Source organism: Ranitomeya variabilis, chromosome 6 (genome assembly GCF_051348905.1).
Source record: "Ranitomeya variabilis isolate aRanVar5 chromosome 6, aRanVar5.hap1, whole genome shotgun sequence".
Classification (NCBI taxonomy): Eukaryota; Metazoa; Chordata; class Amphibia; order Anura; family Dendrobatidae; genus Ranitomeya; species Ranitomeya variabilis.
The window spans coordinates 101,069,626-101,094,345 of record NC_135237.1 but is presented as its reverse complement, the minus strand read 5'-3'; the positions used below and the strand labels follow the sequence as shown (position 1 = coordinate 101,094,345).

General features: G+C 44.1%; 1 protein-coding gene across 2 annotated transcripts in view; it reads left to right on the top strand.

The window, feature by feature from the left end:
* The first annotated feature begins 4,650 nt into the window (after nt 1-4,650).
* RFTN1 (raftlin, lipid raft linker 1) overlaps nt 4,651-24,720 on the top strand; it is a 462,134-nt gene continuing 442,064 nt past the window's right edge. Inside the window, exons 1-4 of one of the 2 annotated variants that reach the window (XM_077268864.1) lie at nt 4,654-4,684; nt 4,837-4,935; nt 4,987-5,235; nt 5,287-5,654. The gene's annotated coding sequence lies outside the window, so the exon portion shown is untranslated. The other variant, XM_077268863.1, reaches the window with a different exon arrangement.

Sequence of the window (24,720 nt, the reverse complement as noted above, 5' to 3'; positions counted from 1 at the left end):
GAACCATTTTTTCTCCTATAATATTCTCACTTCTCACACAAGTATTGTTTTGTTTTTTTTATACCCACTATACGGTTCCAGAGACATGTAGTATTTAGGGCATCCAATATGCTATAGTCTATAGTCTTTACCCGGTGGGCATCGTTCACAGGGTATTTATGCAGAGCAGCCTAAAGCTATTCCTCCAAAAAATCCTGTGAGCAACAGCCCTCTTAGGGTACTGTCACACTATACGATTTACCAACGATCACGACCAGCGATACGAATTGGCCGTGATCGTTGGTAAGTGGTTGTGTGGTCGCTGGGGAGCTGTCACACAGTCAGCTCTCCAGCGACCAACGATGCCGAAGGCCCCGGGTAACCAGGGTAAACATCGCAGGGCCGCGCTTAGTAACCCGATGTTTACCCTGGTTACCAGCGTAAAAGTAAAAAAAAAAAAACAGTACATACTTACATTCCGGTGTCCGTCCCCCGGCGTTCTGCTTCTCTCCACTGTGTCTGCGCCAGCCGGAAAGCACAGCGGTGACGTCAGACGTCACCGCTGTGCTCGCTTTCCGGCTGGCCCGGCGCTCACAGTGCAGAGAAGCAGAACGCCGGGGGACAGACACCGGAATGTGAGTATGTACTGTTTGTTTGTTTTTTACTTTTACGCTGGTAACCACGGTAAACATCGGGTTACTAAGCGCGGCCCTGCGCTTAGTAACCCGATGTTTACCCTGGTTACAAGCGAACGCATCGCTGGATCGCTGTCACACACAACGATCCAGCGATGTCAGCGGGAGATCCAGCGACGAAAGAAAGTTCCAAACGATCTGCTACGACGTACGATTCTCAGCAGGGTCCCTGATCGCTGCTGCGTGTCAGACACTGCGATATCGTATGGATATCGCTGGAACGTCACAGATCGTACCGTCGTAGTGACAAAAGTGCCACTGTGAGACGGTACCCTTAGTAAAGACCATAAAAATTAGCATATTGGACATGCTAAATAAAAATGCTCATATGTCTGAGGCTGTAAGATGGAATTAAAACAACAACAAAAAAACACAATGTCATACAAAGTGGAGCAGCAGGAATAAAATAAAAGCAAAAACGGTCCACTTTGAACAGGTACATTTACAATAGTGTGATGTTAAAGCCAAGGGGGCCAGGACCAAGTGCCGTAATTTATGATGCACCCTCCCCCCAGGTAGGGGACACACTGGTCCGGCTGTCGGGAGAGACCATACCGTTTCTATCTTCCTCTGCTCTCGGAATGCAGCCTGACCATGCCTGTCTATCCAAACCAAAATGATAGAGCAACCTCCTCACCCCCTACAATCATTCATTTATCGCCCTCTTCTACTTCTTCAGAGCCTCCTGGAGATGATAATGTTGCAAAACACTTTCCTCAGAGTTGGGAGATGAGGACTATCTACCTACCCCAACGAAGACCTCAGGCTAACGTTTTTTAATGGAGTAGTAGTAGTATTGCCAGGTGGACAGCCGGACCAACTCCACCATCTGAAGCATTGGTGCTCATTAATGTTACCATCCATAGAATTATACGTGGCAGCATTACCATCTAAACCTATAGCCACCTGGTTAGCCAATGCCACACTCCTCACACTATTACGTGAGTATTCAATAATTTTAGTTGAAGGGAATCTGTCAGCAAGTTTTTGCTTTTTAATCTGAGAGTAGCATAATATAGGACATGAAACCCTGATTCCAGGGATGTGTCACTGATTAGGCTGTGTGTTATAGCTTTAATGCAAACCGTGTTTTATCTGCAGGAGATTAATACTATAGGACTACAGCTCACGCGACCACCAGTCCGGCTAATCTGTGTAACCCCGCCCCCACTACTGATTAGCAGCTTGCTGACAATGCACAGTGTCCACAGGTAGCTGCCAGTCAGGGGTGTGGGGGGTTATACACAGTGCAGAAGACTTAGCTCTGCTATATCTACATTAGACAACACAGGTATTCTATAAAAACTACACCAAGCAGCCCAGTAAGTGACACATCCCTGGAATCAGACTTTCTAGCCCTATGTTATGCTGCTCTCATATTCTATACCAAAAACCTGCTAACCGATTCCTTTTAAACAACCTCACTAGTATTGGGCATCAAGGTCAAAGCTGCCACCGCATAGTCTGACACCACCTCAGTACCATGCATTCGAGTGTCAGCTGGGGAAGTTCGCACTGCCGTGATCTGGCTGCCCCAGAGTATGACATGGACGCAGGATCAGGGTAGTGAGAAGCTTTTTGCTCATCTCTACCCTTGAGATGTAATTATGATTTAGGACAAGGGTCTCAAACTCGGCAGGATATTTCGGCCGCACATAGAAAAAAATGTACATTTGAAGGGCCGCATTCTTTGCAGGATAAGATTACATTTTCCTGGTCAGCAGCTTATAGTAATGTGCCCATCCTGGTCCCCACCTTATAGTAATGCCTCCAATTCTGGTCCCTATCTTGTAGTTATGTCCCCATCCTGGTAGTAATGTCCCCATTTTATAGTAATGCACTCATCCTGGTTCCCATCTTGTAGTAATGTCCCCATTTTATAGTAATGCACTCATCCTGGTCCCCATCTTGTAGTAATGTCCCCATTTTATAGTAATGCACTCATCCTGGTCCTCATCTTGTAGTAATGCCTTCAATTCTGGTCCCCATCTTGTAATAATGTCCCCATTTTATAGTAATGCACTCATCCTCGTCCCCATCTTGTAGTAATGTGACCATTCTGGACCCCATCTTATAGTAATGTGCCCGTCATGTTCCTCATCTTGTAGTAATTATTATTATTATTTTTAGAGCACCAATGATTCCATGTTGCTGTACATGAGATGGGTAACATACAAAACACAAATACAAATTGCAATGCACAAACTAAGGCTATGTGCACACGTTCAGGATTTCTTGCAGAAATTTCCTGAGCAAAACCGGACATTTTCTGCAAGAAATCCGCATGCGTTTTTTTCCCGCGTTTTTGATGCGTTTTTTCGCATTTTTTTCCAGAGCTTCCCAATGCATTAAACAGTGGGAAAAACAAAAAAAGTCTGCAAAATTAATGAACATGATGCGTTTTTTACCGCGATGCGTTTTTTTGCGGAAAAAAAACGCATCATGTGCACAAAAATTGCGGAATGCATTTTAAATGATGGGATGCATAATGTATGCGTTTTTTATGCATTTTTATAGCGAAAAAAACGCGGGAAAAACGCAATGTGTGCACACAGCCTAATAGTGACAGACAGGTACAGAGGGGCGAGCACCCTTGCAGGCTTACATTCTACCCAATTCTGCCATGCATCACATACACATTAAAAAAAATCCTTCTCATCTGACCTCTGCTCCCTCGGCATACATCGTCCTCCACTCCTCCGCAGCCTGGGCGGCGCATGGCAGTGATGTCACACGCTGCCCGTGCCAGCCTGCCGATGTCAGCTTCCAATCACTGATTGGCAGGAGACTCGTATTGGTATTGCGGAGCAGAGAGCTGGTGCCTGCGCCACAATACAATTCAATAGAACGGCCGTCCGAGGACATACATGCGGCCCCCAGGACCGAGCCGCGATCATCACGGCAGCTCCGGTGCCTGCCGGATATAAATGAAGTCCAGCGGCTCCAGACTGTCAATAAGACAGCCGCACAACATTGGAATGCTATTAGCCAGCAGATTAACCCTATAGTTGAAGGTTAATAGCGTTTGGGGACATGACAAGTTTCCTTTAATGCCCTTAGGCTAGGTTCACATTGCGTTGGTGCAGTCCGTTTAACGCATGCGTCAAACGGACTACGCCACACAAGTGCCTTTTAAAGATCGTGTTATGCGATCGCGCAGATGCTCCATCTGAGCTAGCGGTGACGGACCCGGAAACGCTGCAGCCCGCGGCCGATTATGAGATGCGTTAGCGATGCGCTACATAGTGGCAGTAAATGGGTGCGCTAATGCATCCGTTACATAGCGTTAGTGCCGCTGTGTAACAGATGCCGTCAGCGCATTGCCATTAACGCAATGTGAACCCAGCCTAAATCCAAAAAAACCCTCAAAATCATTTTTCTCCATGATTGCCTGTATTAGATACTATTATAATAAAAGCATGCGGTAGGTCTGCTGGATGTAAACAATAATGCCACCATTCACTCACAGCCAGGGTTGTACTGGCCCACCAGAGAGTCCTCCGATGGGCCCTAGCTTCTTCTTCAGGAGAATTCATAGTGCAAACCTTGCGGCTGTTATGAGGCTCTTGAATGGAGTAGAAAGGTGGGCCCTCAGAATCATATCCTCCGGTGGGCCCTCAGAATCATATCCTCCGGTGGGCCCTCAGACTCATATCCTCCGGTGGGCCCTCAGACTCATATCCTCCGGTGGGCCCTCAGAATCATATCCTCCGGTGGCCCAATGTTCTTTAGTCTGACACTGCTCACAGCAAGCAGAGGTCATGAAATGCTGAGGTGTAAAAGCACAGAGAATATCAGCAAGCTGCCAAACTATGTATTTCCAGGAAACAGAAGCCCCCTTGGTTTAGCTTATGATGGGGGTCCGGACCATGTACTGCTAGGAGCAGGAGCCTGTGGAGACTATTGAGAGGTGCAGCAGTGAGGAGGGAGGGGGCGCCAGAGAGTGACACCAGAGGATTTCCTGGAGGAGAGGGGAGCAGCAGCCTGTGGGGACTGCCGTGCACAGCTCAGTACCGGCTGCTCGGTGCACAGCTCAGTACCGGCTGCTCCGTGCACTGTGAGTACCGGCTGCTCCGTGCACTGTCAGTACCGGCTGCTCCGTGCACTGTCAGTACCGGCTGCTCCGTGCACCGTGAGTACCGGCTGCTCCGTGCACTTTCAGTACCGGCTGCTCCGTGCACCGTCAGTACCGGCTGCTCCGTGCACCGTGAGTACCGGCTGCTCCGTGCACTGTCAGTACCGGCTGCTCCGTGCACTGTCAGTACCGGCTGCTCCGTGCACCGTGAGTACCGGCTGCTCCGTGCACTGTCAGTACCGGCTGCTCCGTGCACTGTGAGTACCGGCTGCTCCGTGCACTGTCAGTACCGGCTGCTCCGTGCACCGTGAGTACCGGCTGCTCCGTGCACTGTCAGTACCGGCTGCTCCGTGCACCGTGAGTACCGGCTGCTCCGTGCACTGTGAGTACCGGCTGCTCCGTGCACTGTCAGTACCGGCTGCTCCGTGCACCGTGAGTACCGGCTGCTCCGTGCACTGTGAGTACCGGCTGCTCCGTGCACTGTCAGTACCGGCTGCTCCGTGCACCGTGAGTACCGGCTGCTCCGTGCACTGTCAGTACCGGCTGCTCCTTCTCGCCGCCTGCTCTCAGCTGCTATAATTTGGCAGTGCTGTGTCCGCTCGTCCTCGGTGTGGTGCTCGGTACAGGGCGGCTCTGCCAGTCTCTGGAGTGGGCACAGCCCGGGCAGCAGAGGATGTGGTTGAACTGAACATGCAAAGCAACATATTTTGTTCATGAGTTCAGCGCTGAAGGAAGAGCAGACTAGCAGCAGCGGCTGAAGCCTGTGCCCGGAGCTCCGTCCCCTCCCGACACTCAGCGCTGCGGACCCCAAAACTTTCCCGTGCCCCCTGCTATGTGACTGTGCCTGCCGGCTGCCGGAGAGACAGAGCGCTGTGATCTGTGCCGAAAGTGAAGCCGACACTCAGGTAACAGCGGTTCTGTGGGGTCCGAGCGCCGTGTACCCGGGGAGGCACTGTGCAATGTCAGGGGTCGTTCTGGGAGGCATGAGTGCCATTGTGGTGTCCTGAACATGATGCATCGCCATAGGCTCTATCATTTATGTGGGGGTCACTGTGCTCTCCGACTACTCTGGGGGGATTGTTCTGTTTGAGGGGTCACTATGTGCTCCGACTTCAATGCACAAACTGGTGCTGCCGGGTGGTCGCTCTGTCATGGTGCAGCTTATTATGGGGTCTTTTACATTGGAGTCACTGTGGATTCTGACGTTTGGTTAAGAGGGTTACTGTGGGGGTTGTTACCTTTGACTTCCATGGGGATAACTAAGGGGGCAGACTTTGTTGTATACAGAGGTCACTATTGGGGTCTGACTACATTTTACATTAAGAGACATTCATTTTATATTGGGGGTTGTTCATTTTAAATTGAGGGTAACTATTGGGTATGAATTCATTTTACACTGGGGGCCACTAGTTACATTTGGGAGGTTACTAGGAGTTCTGACTTTATAGTGGGGGTCAGTCGATTAACATTGGCGCCATTATGGGGTCTGACATGTTCCATTGGTGTCATTCAATTCTCATTTGTGCTCACTTTGAGTTTGGGTGTAATTTCATATTGGGGGTCACTCATTTAACATTTATTTCACATACAAGGGTCACTATAAATTCTGACTTCTTTTTACATTTGGATCCCAATGGTTTTATCATTTTGATTCATATTGGGGTCTCTATGCGTTCAGACTTCACTTTACATTGGTGTCATCCATTTACATTGGGGCTGTTTATGAGTTCTGGCTTTATTTTATATCGGGGTCATTCAATTAACATTTGGGTCACTATGGCGTCTGACTTCATTTTACATTGGTGTCATTCATTTTCATTGGGGCTCTATATGAGTTTTGACTTTTATATATAGGGGTCATTCATTTCATATTGGGGTCTCTATGAGGTCCGACTTCATTTTACTCTGAGGTTACTATGGGGATCTGACTTTATTTCAAATTGGGTGTCATTTATTTTACACTGGGGGTCAATATGATGTCTGACTGTCTAACTTTATATTTATACTTCTTTTTACATTAGGATCACAACTTTGATTTACATGGGGGTCTCTCTGAATTCTGACTTTATTTTACCTTTGGATCGCTATGGAGTTCTGGCTTTGACTTACTTTAAGGGTTCACTATGGGTTCTTCATTCCTCATTATGGGGTTTACTATGAATTCTTTATTGATGTTAAGATCACACTGTTTATAAAGGCAATTGAGTTCTACTTAACCCCGTATGTGAGTCCTGAAGCTTTAGGGGCAGCTGGATTTTTTTGACCTTTTCCGTGTATTTGGTGAGATGAGTTGTGATCTTGTGGACAGTACTTTGGGTCCTGATCCTACTGCTCGTACACCTGTATGAATTCTTACGTACCACTAAAATAATTAAAATAAATAGACATTAACAAATAAGCTTATAGAAGTTCATCAGGAATAACATCGTGCATAGTCAGTCATTACTTTCCATAATGCCTCGCATCGTCAGGAGTCGTTGGATTGTAGGGGCACAGCTTGGAGATCATTGGAGCAGCTGGGGACAGATAATTAACAGGTGTCTTCAGAGCAGTTACGTGTGCACTTCAGTGTAGAGTCGCACATCACGAGGACAGGGACCACTGGCATTCTTCACATCACTGGTCACTTGGTATTGATGGATGTGAGTTGTGTTTATTACATTTTTTGTGGTGTGGGCTGCAACAAGGAGACAGCCATGCCAGCAGGTAGTGTGATGTGGAGAGGAGGGGGCACATATTACAGCAACATAAATGGAATTTTATTAGAATTTTTTAATAAAAGCAGGAGACATGTAGATTAATAATTCATACATCAGTTATGTCACTTTTATTGACTGTCCATTAGTACAGGGATTTCTCGCTGGTATGTCAGAAGGTATTGATGCAGGATTGCTCACAGGAATTTCAAGATGGGGGAAAAGGCCCATAAACCTGCTATAAAATAGGCTCCCAGAATTTGCTAATGTAACCCGTATTTATGAGGGGAAGTCAGAAATTACTGTTCTCTGCTATTTATTACTTAAAATGATCAAGTTGCGTTGAATTGATTGCACAAATTTAGTCTATATTTAACATAATCGCCTTGTCTATTGAGGCACTTATCTAAGCAAAAGACAAAAAAAATCAATTACCTACTGATAAAAAACATTTATTCTGCTCGTGTAACAATTTTTTGAATAATTTTTGATGTCATCAGAATGAAAGCAAAAGTCTTGGCGTTCTTTTTTCAGCTTCAGACGTAAATCGGACAGTTTTAGGGTTCATTCAGATGAACCTGTCAAACTTCTGTGTGCTTTCCATATACACAATACATAACATACAATCTGAACACCGACTAATGCAAGTCAATGTGATAGTTCACATGAACGTTTTTACACGCTGATCGATGGTTTGCGTGAAAAATTGCAGCATGCGCTACTGTGATCTGTATTCTAGATCAAACTCGCCAATTATAAGTCAAAAAATATAGATCACATACTGGGTTCCCATCCATATGTCATGTGTTTTTCATGGATACATTACAATCATGAAGATGGGAAATTGTTTTTCACCTTTATTATTTATTAAATTGTTCTTGTAAAAACATGGATGCCATATGGATGTACAAAGGGAGATGCTGATTGCCTGAAAAGCTCTGACACACGGCATACGGGTGACAATATGGATGAAAAATTTACATTTTTTTCTGGATGTAAAAATGCACAGTTTTGCACATGCTCGTGTGAACTATTATCCAAGGGATTGCCAGTGTCGTGAAGTCTGTAGAGAATGATTGCAGCTCATGGTAATGAACAGTTTCCTAACCAATAATAAATACCCCAAAACACAATTAACAAGTATTTCAGTGTCTTACCCATTGTGTTTTAAAACAATAAGGCGAAATATTAACTGTGATAAGATAGAAAAGCATGATATTCGCTATTTTGATTTGTTCTTGTGGCATTGTTTTCACATTGCTGGTTGATGCTTTTTTTCATGCAAAAATTGTGCATGAATATCAAGGCTTTTTTTGCCAGGCCAAAAATGGCAAAACCACAAATTCACTTGATTATCTTAGCTGATGCAGATGGATGTTCAGTTGTCCACTTTGTGTGACTTGAATGGACATCTACTAGTTATGTCCATGTACAATATATTTCTTCAACTGGTTCTATTGTCTTCTCAAGGTTCTTGTTAATACTAAACTATATCTACAATATGTGGACAGAGTTTTAAGATACCGAAGAACCCTACGCAAACACGGGGAGAACATACAAACTCCTTGCAGATAGTAACATAGTTATTAAGGTTGAAGGAAGACTTTAAGTCCATCTAGTTCAACCCATAGCCTAACCTAACATGCCCTCCTTGTTGGTATTTGAACCCAGAACCCCAGTGCTGCAAACCAGCAGTGCTAACCACTGAGCTACCATGCTGCCAACTACTTTATACTTTTTAAGTGGAAACTATGAGCGATTTATATGAATTGATGCCTGTACTATGACATGCACTGGAGCCATGGAATCCAGCAATGTCGGAATCTGGTGCCACGGCCTACCAGTAACATCAACTCCAGGGCTCCACTTTTCAGCTACATGCACATATGACTAACCTCATTCACAAATTTCTAAAGCAATAAAATGGGTTGATGAATAAAAAAGATGCTACCTTTGTCTATACATAGTGACTCAAGTTTATCGTGCCAAGTACTGCTAATATGAGAGGGTGGTGGCCCACTGCTGCATATGGGCCCACCGTAGGATTCTCCTGTTCTCGTGTGTGCCAGTCTGAGCCTGGATTGGAGATATTCTTCAGAAGATCCTCCATGCTGCCGTACATTAATTACTAAATAGTTCGTGTGAGATACTTTGTACAATATTAGAAAACAGCCAGTTTTTTTTCCAGAAGCAGACTATGTCTTGTACTGCAGCTCAACCCACTTACTTGACTAGGAATGAGCTGCAGTACCAGATACAGGAGTGGAGATATTCCTGGGGAAAATACTTAATTGTAATCTTATATGACCCTTTTAAGGTTTATGGTCCTTTTAAGGGAGTTTTTTAAAGAGATTTTGCCCTAAGAAACTCCCTTTAAGGCACCAGGTAGTGCATGCAGGGTCCACTAAGCATTTTTTTGTTGTGCAATCCAGCCACAGATTTGGTGTCTGACTTGAATTAAAGGGGTTTTCCAAGACTTTGATATTGTTAGATAGGCCATCATTATCAGATTGGTGGAAAACCACCACTCGTGTAACGACTCTGTTGTCGGGTGTCCCGGGACCAGGGGCTCCTTCCCTGTCCCTAACGCTAGGGGCGCACCATTCCCCAGATTACTTCTGATGGTGAAATCGCTGGGGTACCTTGCCTTAGCTCCTCATTTCAGCCACAGTCTGTACCCTTCCCCCACCCAGGGAAGAGGGGAGTAGTAGTGTACTGTAATACGCTAATCAGACTAAGGCTGCCGTCACACTAGCAGTATTTGGTCAGTATTTTACATCAGTATTTGTAAGCCAAAATCAGGAGTGGAACAAATAGAGGAAAAGTATAACAGAAACATATGCACCACTTCTGCATTTATCACCCACTCCTGGTTTTGGCTTACAAATACTGATGTAAAATACTGACCAAATACTGCTAGTGTGACGGCAGCCTAACAAGGTAATACGAACAGGGATACCGAAAAATACCAAACATACAAATATACTCAAACAAACAACAGAGGTAAACACCGGTGAGTGGAGGATGGGTTTAAACCTAAGTAGGAGAAGAAAGGGAATTATCACACACTCAAAACCTAGCAACAGTCACTGATAAATCCAAAGAAAGCCTTCTCCAATAACCACCACTAACAACCTCCAGCCATGCAGCAAAAGCTACTCTGACAATGAGTGCTAGCTAGGACCCAGTTTATATAGGAGATGGGAGTGGCTAACAGTGAACAGCTGAGAGCCTTAATGCAGGAAAGCTTCCAGGAGCTCTCAACTGAGCAGATTAACCCCTGCACTGCTAAAACAAACTTACACCGTTTAATATGAAGGTGACGTGTTTCTTATCAGTGCAGGAGTAGGAGAAATCAGACACTGCGGTCGTCTGGCTCCCCTCTGTCGGTGTAAACCCATGACATCCTGGATCTGTTTGCAGAGCCTGGATGTGCACAGTGAACAGAGCCAGAGACGCACAACTCCATACACTTTGTGGTGGCTGTTCTTGGGTACTGCAGCTCAGCTCCTATTCACTTTAATAGGAACCGATGTACAACACCCCAGATTAACTACTATACAGTGTACAGAGCTCCATGTACAGAGTGTGTGGCCACCGTCAGATGTGGTCAGTGTAACTTTTTGCAATAGTTAAAATCCAGTACAAGTCAATGTCAAATTGCCATGTGTGATAGCCATAAAATATCTGTAAAATAGGTGACACTTCTACAGTCAAGGCGTGTAGGAGTTATTGGCAGTAATGTCTGGGAATGCACGTGCGATGAACACCCAAATGTGCTCACTGTGACTGGTGAGGCTGTGGGGGTCCAATCAGTAAGTATAGGTAACATGTGTTAATGAATGGTGTACAAATTTCAGATGGTGCGTGTTTAGAGCAAGTTTGACAGAGACTTAATGGTAACTATATCCAGCATTCACTTAGATGCTGATAATACTGAAATGTTAAAGTGTGGCTTTGATATCCAGTTCTCATAAACCACACTCCGCTGACTGTAACGGAACACAGTATAACTGAATTATATCATGTATCCCTCTCCTGTATAATGCTGGGAGTTGTGTTTAAGGGATTTTCCAGTACAAGTGTTTTATTTCATGCATAAAGTGATGCAGAAGTACAGACTGTAATTTACTTTCATCTACTTCTTGAAAATTACTGTTTAACAATTCTAAACAGAAAACTTTCCGCATTCTTCCTTGTCGGCATCATACCGCCGTGCATGATAGTGTCCCATCAACTAACTTCCCAAAGCATTTATAAGAAAGGCGGTTTATCTGTAAGGCCTCTTTTGCACTTCCGTCTTTCAGCTCCCGTCACAATCCGTCGATTTTTGAGAATGCAGGATCCTGCAAAAAAATTTGCAGGATCCTGCATTTTCTCATAGACTTGTATTAGCGACGGATTGTGACGGATGGCCATCCGTTTCATCCATCGTTCACTGGATCCTGCGTAAAAAAAAACCGGTCCGTCGTGCAGAGAAAACGTTCAGAGGAACGTTTTTTCTGCAAGTCGGAAAATCGGTCAGTGACGCATCCTGCGCTGCCCGTCACTGGCTACAATGGAAGCCTATGGGCGCAGGATGCGTCACTGACTGTGAAAAGCTGGAATCCAGCGACGGGTCCCAACTTTTCAAACTGAGCATGCGTGGAAGAATTTACCGTCAGGGAAATTCTCTCTCGCTAGCTCTCTTTCTCTTTTTACTATTGATGCTGCCTATGCAGCATCAATCGTAACAAGATATAATGTTAAAAATAATAATAATAAAAAAAATCGCAATATTCTCACCTACCGACGTCCTGCGCAGCGTCACCGATGCTCCCGGCAGCTAGCGTTCCTAGTAATACATTGCAAAATCTCGCGAGAAGTCGCGGTCGCGCGAGATCGCGACTTCTCGTGAGATTTCGCAATGTATTACTAGGAACGCTAGCTGCCGGGAGCATCGCTGCACGGGATGCAGGGAATTTGAGAATACTGTGATTTTTTTGATTTTTTTTAACCTGGTTTGTGTTGTGTATGCGTTTTCGCAGCGGAAAACCGCTGGGAAGACGCATACACAACAGGTGCACATAGCCTCGACGGGTCCATCAGAAAGACGGGCCCAGTGCACACGTTTTCCACAATCTGCACAGGATCCGTCATTTCAACGTCTTGACGGATCCTGTGCAGATTTGGGAGACGGAAGTGTGAAAGAAGCCTAAAGGTACCGTCACACTAAACGATATCGCTAGCGATCAGTGATGTTGCAGCGTCCTGGATAGCGATATCGTTGTGTTTGACACGCAGCAGCGATCAGGATCCTGCTGTGATATCGCTGGTCGTTGATTAAAGTTCAGAACTTTATTTGGTCGTCAGATCGCCGTGTATCGTTGTGTTTGACAGCAAAAGCAACGATACCAGCGATGTTTTACAATGGTAACCAGGGTAAATATCGGGTTACTAAGCGCAGGGCCGCGCTTAGTAACCCGATGTTTACCCTGGTTACCAGTGTAAAATGTAAAAAAACAAACAGTACATACTCACCTTCTGATGTCTGTCACACGTCCCTCGCTGTCCGCTTCCTGCACTGACTGAGCGCCGGCCGTAAGTGAAAGCACAGCGGTGACGTCACCGCTCTGCTGTTAGGGCCGGCACTCAGTCAGTGCAGGAAGCGGACAGCGAGGGACATGTGACAGACATCAGAAGGTGAGTATGTAGTGTTTGTTTTTTTACATTTTACACTGGTAACCAGGGTAAACATCGGGTTACTAAGCGTGGCCCTGCGCTTAGCAACCCGATGTTTACCCTGGTTACCCAGGGACCTCGGCATCGTTGGTCGCTGGAGAGCGGTCTGTGTGACAGCTCTCCAGCGACCAAACAGCGACGCTGCAGCGATCGGCATCGTTGTCTGTATCGCTGCAGCATCGCTTAGTGTGACTGTACCTTAAGAATGTCACTTTTTTCCATAAGCATCATTGCCAGAATTTTACTATTATGTACTGTCAGTGGAGTACTGAAAATCACCCTAGTGATTGCAAGAATTCTACACAATACTTTATCACTTGCATAATAGTCAGTAAAATATTCCCAAAGCCAAGGGGATTTATCAAATGAGTTTAACAGTTCTATTAAGAGAGTAAAGATACAGCAGAGATTTATGTTAGACCTAGAAATGGCAAGATGCTGCCGATGTGATTGCAGCGGTCTGGTGCTATACAATGGGGAAAGTAAGTATTTGATACACTGCTGATTTTGCAAGTTTTCCCACCTACAAAGAATGGAGAGGTCTGTAATTTTTATCGTAGATACACTTCAACTGTGTGAGACAAAATCTAAAAATAAATCCAGAAAATCACATTGTATGTATGTATTTACATAACTAATTTTAATTTATTGCATGAAATAAGTACCGTATTTGATGCAATATAAAAAAATAACTTAATATTTGGTACAGAAACCATTGTTTGCAATTATAGAGGTCAGTTGTTTCCTGTAGTTCTTGACCAAGTTTGCACACTCTGCAGCAGGGATTTTGGTCCACTCCTCCATACAGATCTACTCAAGGTCTTTTAGGTTTCCAGGCTGTCACTGGACAACATTGAGCTTCAGCTCCCTCCAAAGATTTTTTATTGGGTTCAGGTCTAGAGACTGGCTAGGCCACTCCAGGACCTTGAAATGTTTCTTACCCAGCCACAATCCATCTTCAACGCTCTTACTGAGGGAAGAAGGTTGTTGGCCAAAATATCGCGATACTTGACCCCATGCATCCTCCCTTCAATACTGTGCTGTCGACATGTCCCCTTAGCAGAAAAGCACCCCCAAAGTATGATGTTTCCCCCGCCATGCTTCACAGTTGTAACGGTGTTCTTGGGATTGTACTCATCCTTCTTCCTCAAAATACAGCGAGTGGAGTTGATACCAAAAAGCAGAGGTGTATCTAGGTTTTCTAGCATCCGGGGCAAGAATTCAGTTTGGCGCCCTCTCTCTCTCTCTCTCTCTCTCTCTCTCTCTCGACAGCAGAAAACTGATGTGTGAAAGTAGCCTTAGTCATGTACCGACGAGCTCCTCTCCCTAATGCTCTCAATTATCAGTGAAAAACTGGGAGAAGCAGGAAGAGAAGCTCGTTGTCACAGAACCATAAGTATGAAAATCGCATATGAGTGAAGTGTCCATGTGATGAATACTGGAACCTGCAGAGCAGAATCCTGACATTGCAGGCTTCTGAATTCTCACAACTAATGCACTGCACACTTTTAAGATTCTCCTTTGCCAGTGGACAGTCATGTCAGCACAAGCATGTGATTTGTATACTTCTGACCACGTTCTGACTAGGCTTGTCTGACCTCACTCAGTTCATTTTCATTGAGTGAGGCCACACATGTCTAGTCAGCGCATGACTGCATGTATTTAAATCGCCAGCACAAGAGAATCCTAACAGCGTGCAGGGCGCACTGTGAGAATTTAGAAGTCTGCAGTCACATAGAATGACCGCAGACTCATCACAAACCTGGACAACCACTTTAATGCTCCTAACATAAAAAAAAAAAATGAGAATTAGTCAGTATCACAACTCACATTTACATCCAGGTACCTTATAGATGTCATCCTCCCTTGTAGCTCTGGGCTGATTCCTGACCTTTCTCAGAATAATCCTTACCCCCACAAGGCGAGCTGTTGCATGGAGCCCCAGACCTAAGAAGATTGACAGTCATCTTGTGTTTCTGCCATTTTCTAATAATTGTTCCAACAGTTGTTGCTTTCTCACCAAGCTGTTTGCCTGTTGTCCTGTAGCCCATGCCAGCCTTGTTCAGGTCTACAATTTTGTCCCTGGTGTCCTTACACAGCTCTTTGGTCTTGGCCATGGTGGAGAGGTTGGAGTGTGATTGATTGAGAGAGTGTGTGGACAAGTGTCTTTTATTTAGGTAACATGTTCAAATAGGTGCAATTAATCCAATTAATCAAATTAATGAGTGCAGAGTGGGAGGGCTTCTTTAAGAAAAATTAACAGGTCTGTGAGATTGAGAATTGGTAGGTGATCAAATACTTGTTTCATGCAATAATTATTTAAAAATCATACAATGTGATTTTCTGTTTTTTATTTTTCGATTCTGTCTCACAATTGAGCGGTTCCTACGATAAAAATTACAGATCTCTCCATATTTGTAGGTGGGAAAAGTTGCAAAATCTGTAGTGTATCAAATACTTATTTTTCCCACTGTAAATCACTTTGACTTTAGACTAACACTTCACTCCAGTGCATGATATGTGGAAATTGTTAGTCAGGTATTGTGCTGACATCTGCAGGATTTCACTACCAGACTATTTATATGCACATGTTGCTCTTTCAAAAACAAGTTCAGTAATACCTTTACATGGCCAATCCATTCCTCTGTTACTGATATTTAAATGTTTGAATTTGTCATAGAAAATATAAAAAAAAATCCTTGAGGTCTCTCATATCCCTCTCCGTTTTTTCCCTCTCCTTTTTGCAATAAGGAAATAGGAGCTAGCACTCAAAGCTGCCGTTATGTAAAATGTGCAGTGCACAAAGAGATGTCAACCATCTTAGTTAAAATGCAAGGAGTCCTCTTTATGCCCAGGTGACTGAAGATGATGTGTATTGTCCATAGACAGAGACAGGAAAAGGCTTACTAGGTTTTGAGCAGATTAAAGACAGATCTCACACCCTTTAGAAATAGCCATTGTCACTGCAGTTACAATAAGCCAGCTCAGACAGTGTGTCTTCATAAGAAAACATGGAATCTTGGAATTTCTATACATGCGATATTAATGAGACGTACATTTTCAGCACCGGGCTAACTAGGCAAAAATATAGATATTTTCTTGTTACTATAACCCCTGCCAAAAGGCCCCCAAGCCATTGGGGCCATATAGCAGCCAGCAGCTAGGCCATCTTTGGTCTCTAAGCATAGATAAAATCCTGATGCAAAAGATGACATCAGTCTCAAACTTCTGCAGTCGTCCTTTGAGGCGTTATTGCATAAGTAGGGATTTCTAAAAATCATGAAGGGCTGAGACCAGCCCACAACCTGGCCTATGTGTTGTCATCAAAAGGGGGTGTGTGTGTGAGACTCAGGGTCTGATAAAAGATCAAGGCGAATTATGATCTGTGTTCCTGTAGCGAGTTACACACACATACATGTATGCATGAATCCTGTTTATTGACGGCTCCCAGCAAAGCGCTCTTTTTCAGCTAAACTGAATCGTCTTTGTGATCCTGTGTATTAAGTTTTCCTGTTAATCCCTTTTATTTTCTGTAACTGTATGTGCTATATTGTTTTGTCCCCCTTGTAAAATCTTTTGTATATTTTTCATAAACACTGCCTCCCTGTGTATTCAATATAACATGTAATAGTTCTGTTCCTTCAGTTCTGTAAACTACACTTCAAAGTCCTAAGCTACCGTAATTGGTGTCCAATCGACCGAAACGGATTGGTGGTGGCAGCGAGTAGTCTGGGGTTATCGTGGAGTTAGCTGTGTACGGGGTATATACACATATTACATGTTGGAATCCGGAGGTGTATATACCAAACGCTCACTGTTAGTTTTCCGATAAGTGGCCTAGTAGTGTGAACAGCCTGCGGCTTTCTCCATAAACCGTTGGCCAATCATGTAATTGTCCGGATGATAGGGTGCAGCAGAGAGCTGTTCGCTCCAAGGATCACAGTGGGTGGTACTCGTGACCTTGTGTGATTAAGAAAGTCCTGAGAAATAATATTCCCTGACAGAATTGATATGCAAATGAGATTATAGAGCAGCCTCTGTCACTTCAGCTTTATTCCCCACTCAGCATCGCTTCCTCCTGCATAACTGATGGCTCATTTTATCAGAAGTCACAAAACATAGAGGTTGTCAGTCAAGCAATAGGATGCGGCGTCAGTCAAGGTAGAGAGCTGGAGTGACAGAGGCTTATAAATAGTTCTTCTGCCTCATTTGCATATCAATTCAAACTCTGATATCTCAGTAATGTAGGAAAGGACTAGCCATGTAAAGGTATTGCTAGGACTTGTCTTTCAAAGTTCTACATGTGCATATAAATAGTTTTGGGGGGAATTCTGCTGACAGAATCCCTTTAAGTATCAAAGGGCCAGCAAAAGGGTGTGTGCCTACAATCAGTAAATGCTGGGGGTTGGGCGCAGCCCAATGTCCGACCCGCAGAGGCCAGCCGTTACATCATAGTGGATGGGATTTCAAGAAATTCCATGTCCACTATGCGTCCACAAACGCCGCAGCTCACCTGTGGAGACGGACATGCGGTGCGTCTCTCCAGACTGCAGGATGTCAATTTTTCTTGTGGAGACTCTTGTCTCTGCAAGAGAAATTTCACCTATAGAATTTACTGAACTCTGTGAATCCACACGGTTCAGTGAACACATGCGGATTCACCTGCATTCAATAGACGGCAGCGATGTGAACTCAGATCCGGATCGTGGGTACATACTCTGTGATAATGTCACTCACCAGTGCTTTGAATTAGAAGACACCGCACACTCTAATGGTTAAGTATGCAAAATCAGGGTAAATTTTATTAAACATGGGAGCAAAGGACAAGTATACAAGCGATCAAGGTAGTGACATGTTTAATAAAATTTACCGTGATTTTTGCATACTTAACCATTAGAGTCCACAATTAGTCCAAAGGAACAGGTTCGGGGGCACCTCCCGATAATCCTTGTGCCAGCTAACACAGCAGTAGTCCACACGAGTCCAAGGGATCCCAAAACAATCTCACGAACGACGAGATATATTCCGCAGTCCCAGATGGACGTGGGGTCTTGCCTTCAGCTAAGAATCCCCACTCCTTCTCCTGATGATGACAAGCCTTAATTACATTATAGCTTAGGGCTGCAAGTATTGGGGGAAGGAGACATATTGTTACAGGTGAACTCCCAGCACAAGAAAATACATAAATTACAGCTAATAGAAACCAGAGAACAGTTACATACATCAAATGGCATATTATTCAAATACAGGACAGGGCAAAAGTACATATCATGACAATCCCTTCCCCTCCCAATTTGTGTACGCACTAGGGACCTCTACAGGTCGCTGGTTAAGTACACACAGGCAGAGCGTAACTTACATGTGGCTTCATGCAGCCACGAATTGGCATCGTAGCTCTCCCACATCATTGCCCAGGAGAACATCTGCAGACAGACCACCCATCACCCCAACCACACATCGCCTGACCCCAAAACCAAAGTTCAGATCCACAGTGGCTGTGGGAATAGTCCTCCATTGTCCACCAACCAGTTTAATGACAATCCCAGGTCCTCTATGAATTGCCTCAGGCCGAACCACTCGGGGATCAGCCAGTGTGAGGAAAGCCCCTGAGTCACAAAATCCAATAAGTCTCTGTCCATCCAGCACGACCTCCTGCAAGTGCTTACCTCGATGAGCAGAAGTCGTCATAGCTGCAGGTCGCACACCATAAACTCCTAGTGGTGCAACATGGGTGGGTGAGGCACTAGGCCAGTCCTCACGTAGTGGTGACACGTCTTCCTCCATGGCACTTGGCTGTACATAATTAATAATACAACTGGGTACAGGATCAATCCTCATTTGAACAGCTGGGCAGGAGGCTTGCAGATGCCCCGGCTGCCCACATCGATAGCATCTGTGCTGGGTCTCACTCCATCCAAGGCGTCCTCTTGGGCGAGGGGTAAGGGAAACTGGAGGCCAGCTCCCACCTGAAGGTGCTGTAGGGGTTTGAGGACGACTTCTCCATGGGCTGGCTGGGCATGAGGCCTGCAGATGCCCCGGATGCCCACAACCATAACACCTGTGCTCTGCTACTTCCTCTCCTCGTCATATTCCAGAAAATGCAGTAGAAGCAACTGGAGGCACATTTACACGGGTATCAGCATGAGGTGGTGGCTTAGGGGAACAATGGGGACAGAAGAACTGGGGGCCACCGGTGTTGTGGAGCTGGTAGGCCTCTCTCGATCCTCTAACAGAACCCTCCACTGAGGCTTGATGGTGAGAGCCTCATCAGCGAGAGATGCAGCTTCTTCCACTGTTGCTGGTCTCCTCTCACGCACCCATTCCCTGATCTCAACGGGGCACTGGGCAAAGAATTGTTCTTTTGGGATAACCTGGAGAAAGGTGTTCCAGGTTAAGGCCTCCTCTGCCTCCAGCCAGCGATGACATATTTGTTTGAGTCTATGAGCATATATCTTAAAAGACACTTCCCCATCACAGGCTAAAGTATGGAACTGAGTCCTGTAAGTGTCTGGCGTCACAGCATAATGTTCTAGAATAGTCTGTTTAATCTCCGCATACTCACGGTTCCCCCGAGGGTCCATAGCTCTATAGACTTCGGCAGCTCCACCCTCTAAGAGCCCCACAAGATGTCGGACTCGCTCCCTTTCCGGGACTTCCATTAATCGACACTGATGCTCAAAGTCCTGGAAGAAGCCCTCAGTGTCGCCTGCAGCCTCATTAAAGGGCTTAAAGTCCTTGCGGGACACTCTGGGGAGTTCCCTCATGGTGGGTGCTGAGGTTACAGTCTGTCTGGAGCTTCTAGCTGCTTCTAGCTGCCATCTCCTGAGCTCTGTGAATGGCCTCCCTCTCCCTCTCCTCGGCTCTGTGAATGGCCTCCCTCTCCTTAGCTCTGTGAATGGCCTCCCTCTTATAGTCTATGGGGGCTTCTCCCAGCAATGCCAACTCCTCGTACCACACAACCCACTGACTTTTTTGGGTATTTACCTCCGGCTGCAGTCTTTCCTCCATTTGCTGTGAGGATCCTTCCTCAGCGTCATCTTGCAGGCGAACTCCTTCCAAAGCCTCAATTAGCTGCTCATTGGAGAGTCCTTTAAAACGGACTCCTACTTCACGGGCCTTTGATTGTAGGCTTCCCAAAGTCCAGTTCTTGTACTCTGCGGTGTTGGTTCCCGATGTTGGGCCATTGTCCTCCATTCCTTCTGCTCTGATCCTGCCGCTGCCACCAGTTTGTGACGGGGTGTACGGCAGAGCAAGAAGGGACAACAGGCCAAGGGATGATTCCACAGATTTATTATCAAGAACGCTGGAACAACTCATGCAGGTAGATCTACAGAGTCCACAATTAGTCCAACGGAACAGGTTCGGGGGCACCTCCCGATAATCCTTGTGCCAGCTAACACAGCAGTAGTCCACACGAGTCCAAGGGATCCCAAAACAATCTCACGAACGACGAGATATGTCCTCAGCTCAAGTCTCGCCCCGTTCGCTTCCGCAGTCCCATATGGATGTGGGGTCTTGCCTCAGCTAAGAATCCCCACTCCTTCTCCTTCAAGGATCAACTCACATCTAATCTCAAAATAAGAATGGATTGTCTGAGCTCCTGGGATCCGCCCATGGAGGGGGGTAGGGGTCACACCTTCTATTCAATGGTTGAGTCCATCAGAAGATTCTAGACTGGTCGGCTCCACTTAGTCTATGTAGTATGTACATTTGACTAGCCACCTGCTGTGAGGAAGAATGGCTATTCCTTCACTAGTGATGATGACAAAGCTTAATTACATTATAGCTTAGGGCTGCAAGTATTGGGGGAAGGAGACATATTGTTACAGGTGAACTCCCAGCACAAGAAAATACATAAATTACAGCTAATAGAAACCAGAGAACAGTTACATACATCAAATGGCATATTATTCAAATACAGGACAGGGCAAAAGAATTGGAGCTCCAGAACATGAAGAATGGAATATATTATTTTTTGTTTTGTTTTTAGCCCCTTAATAAACACCTGTGACTTGATAAAAAAATTGAGTTAAATACATATAAAAAATCCGTGAGAACCTCTGATTCTGCCGTTCTTTTCCATTTTGTATACTGCGTCACTGCATTGCAAAGATATTCACATTTGTTTCTTATTGAGTGCAATATGTGAAATTTCGGCTTGTAGTTCAGTTGACCTATTCCCGAGTCTTCTTTGGGGGGGCGTGTACTTTCATTCCTCCCAAATGCTGCCAGTCACAGCTCAGCAGCATCTGCTATTGCTAGATAAGCTGCGAAGCTGTGTTTGGCAGCATCTGGGAGTGGACTGAAAGTGCACCCCTCCAGAGAAGACTGAAAAAACATCCAGTTGGACAGCAAAGCAGAGATTTCACATTCTGCACTCCCAAAGCAACAAATGTGAACATCTCTGCAATGGAATGATGCAGTGCAAAATGGAAAGGAGCAGTAAAATCAGGGTAGCTCAGGAATTATTACAAGGTATTTACATTTTTTGGAGCAAGTGACAGGTTTTCTTTAAGGGTGCAGACAATTTTCATTTTTAAACTTTCAATTTTTCTTCCTCTAGTTCCAAGAGATACAACTTATTTTTTTTATTTTTCTGTCAACAGATCTGTATGAGGGCTTATTTTCCGTTGTACTTTTGAATTGCATCATACATTTTTTACTATAGAGTGTACTGAAAAACTGTAAAAAAAAAAACCCAAGTGAAGTGAAATGCTGAAAAAAAACCCATTGTTTTATTTCATTTTTACATTCATTACGCGGTAAAATGACCTGGCAAGGTGATTAATATCTGTACAATTGCAGTGCTAAACAAAATGTTATAGGTTTTTAGCTTTCTTTAACTTAACAACTGGGTATTTTCATTCCCCTTGTCAAAGAGGTGTGTCTGTACAGTCAGCACTGATTGGACAGTGTCAGAATATTTAAGGACACGCCCCAAACTGGTAACACCCGTTGTCAATTTATTCATAATCAATTCATGATCAATTTATTCTTGATCATTTCAAGTATTTACTAAAATGGTGATGTCAAGAGTGTTGATTTAAAGTGATCGTTAGGGTAGGGACTTTATATGTGGCTTGCTTTTGTTTGTTTCTTTTAATAAATCAAATATTACTATGTATGGAGGTGACTTTTATATCTATCTTTACTAATTGATGCCCATGTTAAAATTGCATTTTGTATTCGAGGAAATTATGGAGTCGTTAGTGCAGAAAGTCTTAGAACCTAATTTACAATGTTGGTGGAAAAGCTCCCAATTGTATATAACGAAGAAAGATTCTGCATAATGAATCTAATGTATGGGGTCTCATGGGGGGTGAAGAAGTGCTATTATTAGTAATGAAGTAGGAGATTACTCATTTGTACTTTTCAGGTAAAAACCTCTGGGAATTTTCAGGAGGAATTCATTTAGGACATTTTGAAAATCTTACGACTAATTGTACACATGCAGAACAATGATAAATGATATGACAGATTTATAACACTGGTTTTTAAATATAACTTACGGTAATGCCATGAGAAAGTAATATGGAAATACCAGCTCACCTATTCCAGGTGTGGATGAATGTGAAACACAGAATCTCACGGTGTACAAAAAATCTAGGAAATATGTTGCAAAACGATCCAGCTTCATGAAGCTGGATCGTTTTACAACTTAATGTCATACATTTTAGGTATTGTAATTATTCACTATAGGCAACGTGTACACAATATTGCAGCATAATATACAGATTTTAGGCCCCCATACATATTAGACCAAAAAAAGGCCAGTATCGGCATGACTGGATGACAGTCTAATCTATTTAGGGGCATCCTGACTCTCCCCCATCAGATGATGTCAGGAGTGAGAAGGATCAGCACCATTACTATTTCAACATAGGCTGTCTCATAGAAAGGCCAGGAATGCTTAGCCGAACCAAGTGTTACTGAACATGGAGGAGTCGGGGGAGATAGCTATCAGCCGAACTTTCTTCTGGCCAACTGACGCCTAGTGTGCATGGGACTCTTTAGAACATCCGATAAACAATCTGAATTTTCTTGATATCTAAAAGTACATTGTCTGACTTTTTATAAGATCACATAGAAGTAAACATGGAGTGCTTCCATTTTTCAGCGTGTTTGAAGTGAGGGGGTCTAGAATTGACTTGATGTCTAACCAACCGTAAATGTCAGATTTCTTCATTGACTTTTGTTGAAATGTTTTACCTTCTTCTCCCATGTTTCATTACTAAATCTTCTGAGTTGTCTCTGTATTTTGTCAATGAGATCACTGATGTGATCTCCGGCATTTTATGGTCGAAAAATCCGAATATAATAACAGTAAGGCTATATATAATTGTATTAAAGTTTAGCTTTTTTTTCTTCTAAAACTGTTGGAATCCCTATTGAAGCACTAAAGGATTTAGTGTACTTTACATGCTAGATGTTTTCATCCACGCTTAGTTAATTGGATGGTATCAAAGCAATGTACGAGTTGGCAGCAAGCTGTTCTTACTTTTCCTGTGCCCACTTTGCACGCATAAACGTGGCAATTACCCAAATATATCCTCATGTGGGATATAGAAAATATGTTAATCTTAAAAATGTATAACTCCCACATTATTTTTCTTATTTCTTCTAGTTCTTTAAACCTACTGTGTCCTTTTGTTAGGCCATCATTATGGTGTTGTTGTTGGTGAGTTATATGCCACAGGTGTTATGTCAGTGCACCTATACACTAGAAATATGATTATTACCAGTGACATCAGATTACAGATTTGAGAAGTCAGGGCTGGCATAATGTATATTTAGTGGCTTTTTATTCAATTCTGAGTCAAGTATCAAGTCCAAATTACATATCTTCAGTGCTGACATTTTGGATAGTTGCTTGGAGACATAATTCACAAGTACGTTATGGACAACAAGATTATAAGTGAGAGTCAGCTATATTTTGCGAAAAATAGGTCACGTCAAAAGAACCTACTTAGTATACGTCTTATTAAAAACTAACCGCTCAGATCCAGAAAGGTTTTCTACTTGCTGAGACTTGGTCTTTTATTATTTCATCCTTCTTTCATCCTTATTTCTGCTAGACAAGCTATATTTTTATATTGTATAGAAATCTATAATTGCAGCCCTAGCCGTTTTTAGGCAGAGCTACGCCCACTTGCATAATAGCAAAGCATGGGATAATGTGTACCTTATTTGGCTTATTTTTAGAACTATGACAGATATTTGAGAAACTGTTACATTTTTGCAATATCAAGGGTGCTTTCACACTACGCTTTGTCCTATATTAAGTGGTCCCGTCACGGCTTATGTCCGAATCCCCCGCAAAACGGTATTCGGGCATATTCACCAAAGGGGCCATTGATGTGCATCATTTTCGAGCATATACACCTGCTTGTGACAGACATTCAGGCACAGTCTACTAAATCTGAGTGGCCACCTCCAGTAGGCATATACGCCTGAAAATGATGAACAAAAGAGCACACGATGACTCTGTTGGCACCACTCTAGTCAATGGGGCCGTCTGCACATACGTCCAAATCCTGTTTTGCGGAGGCGTTCA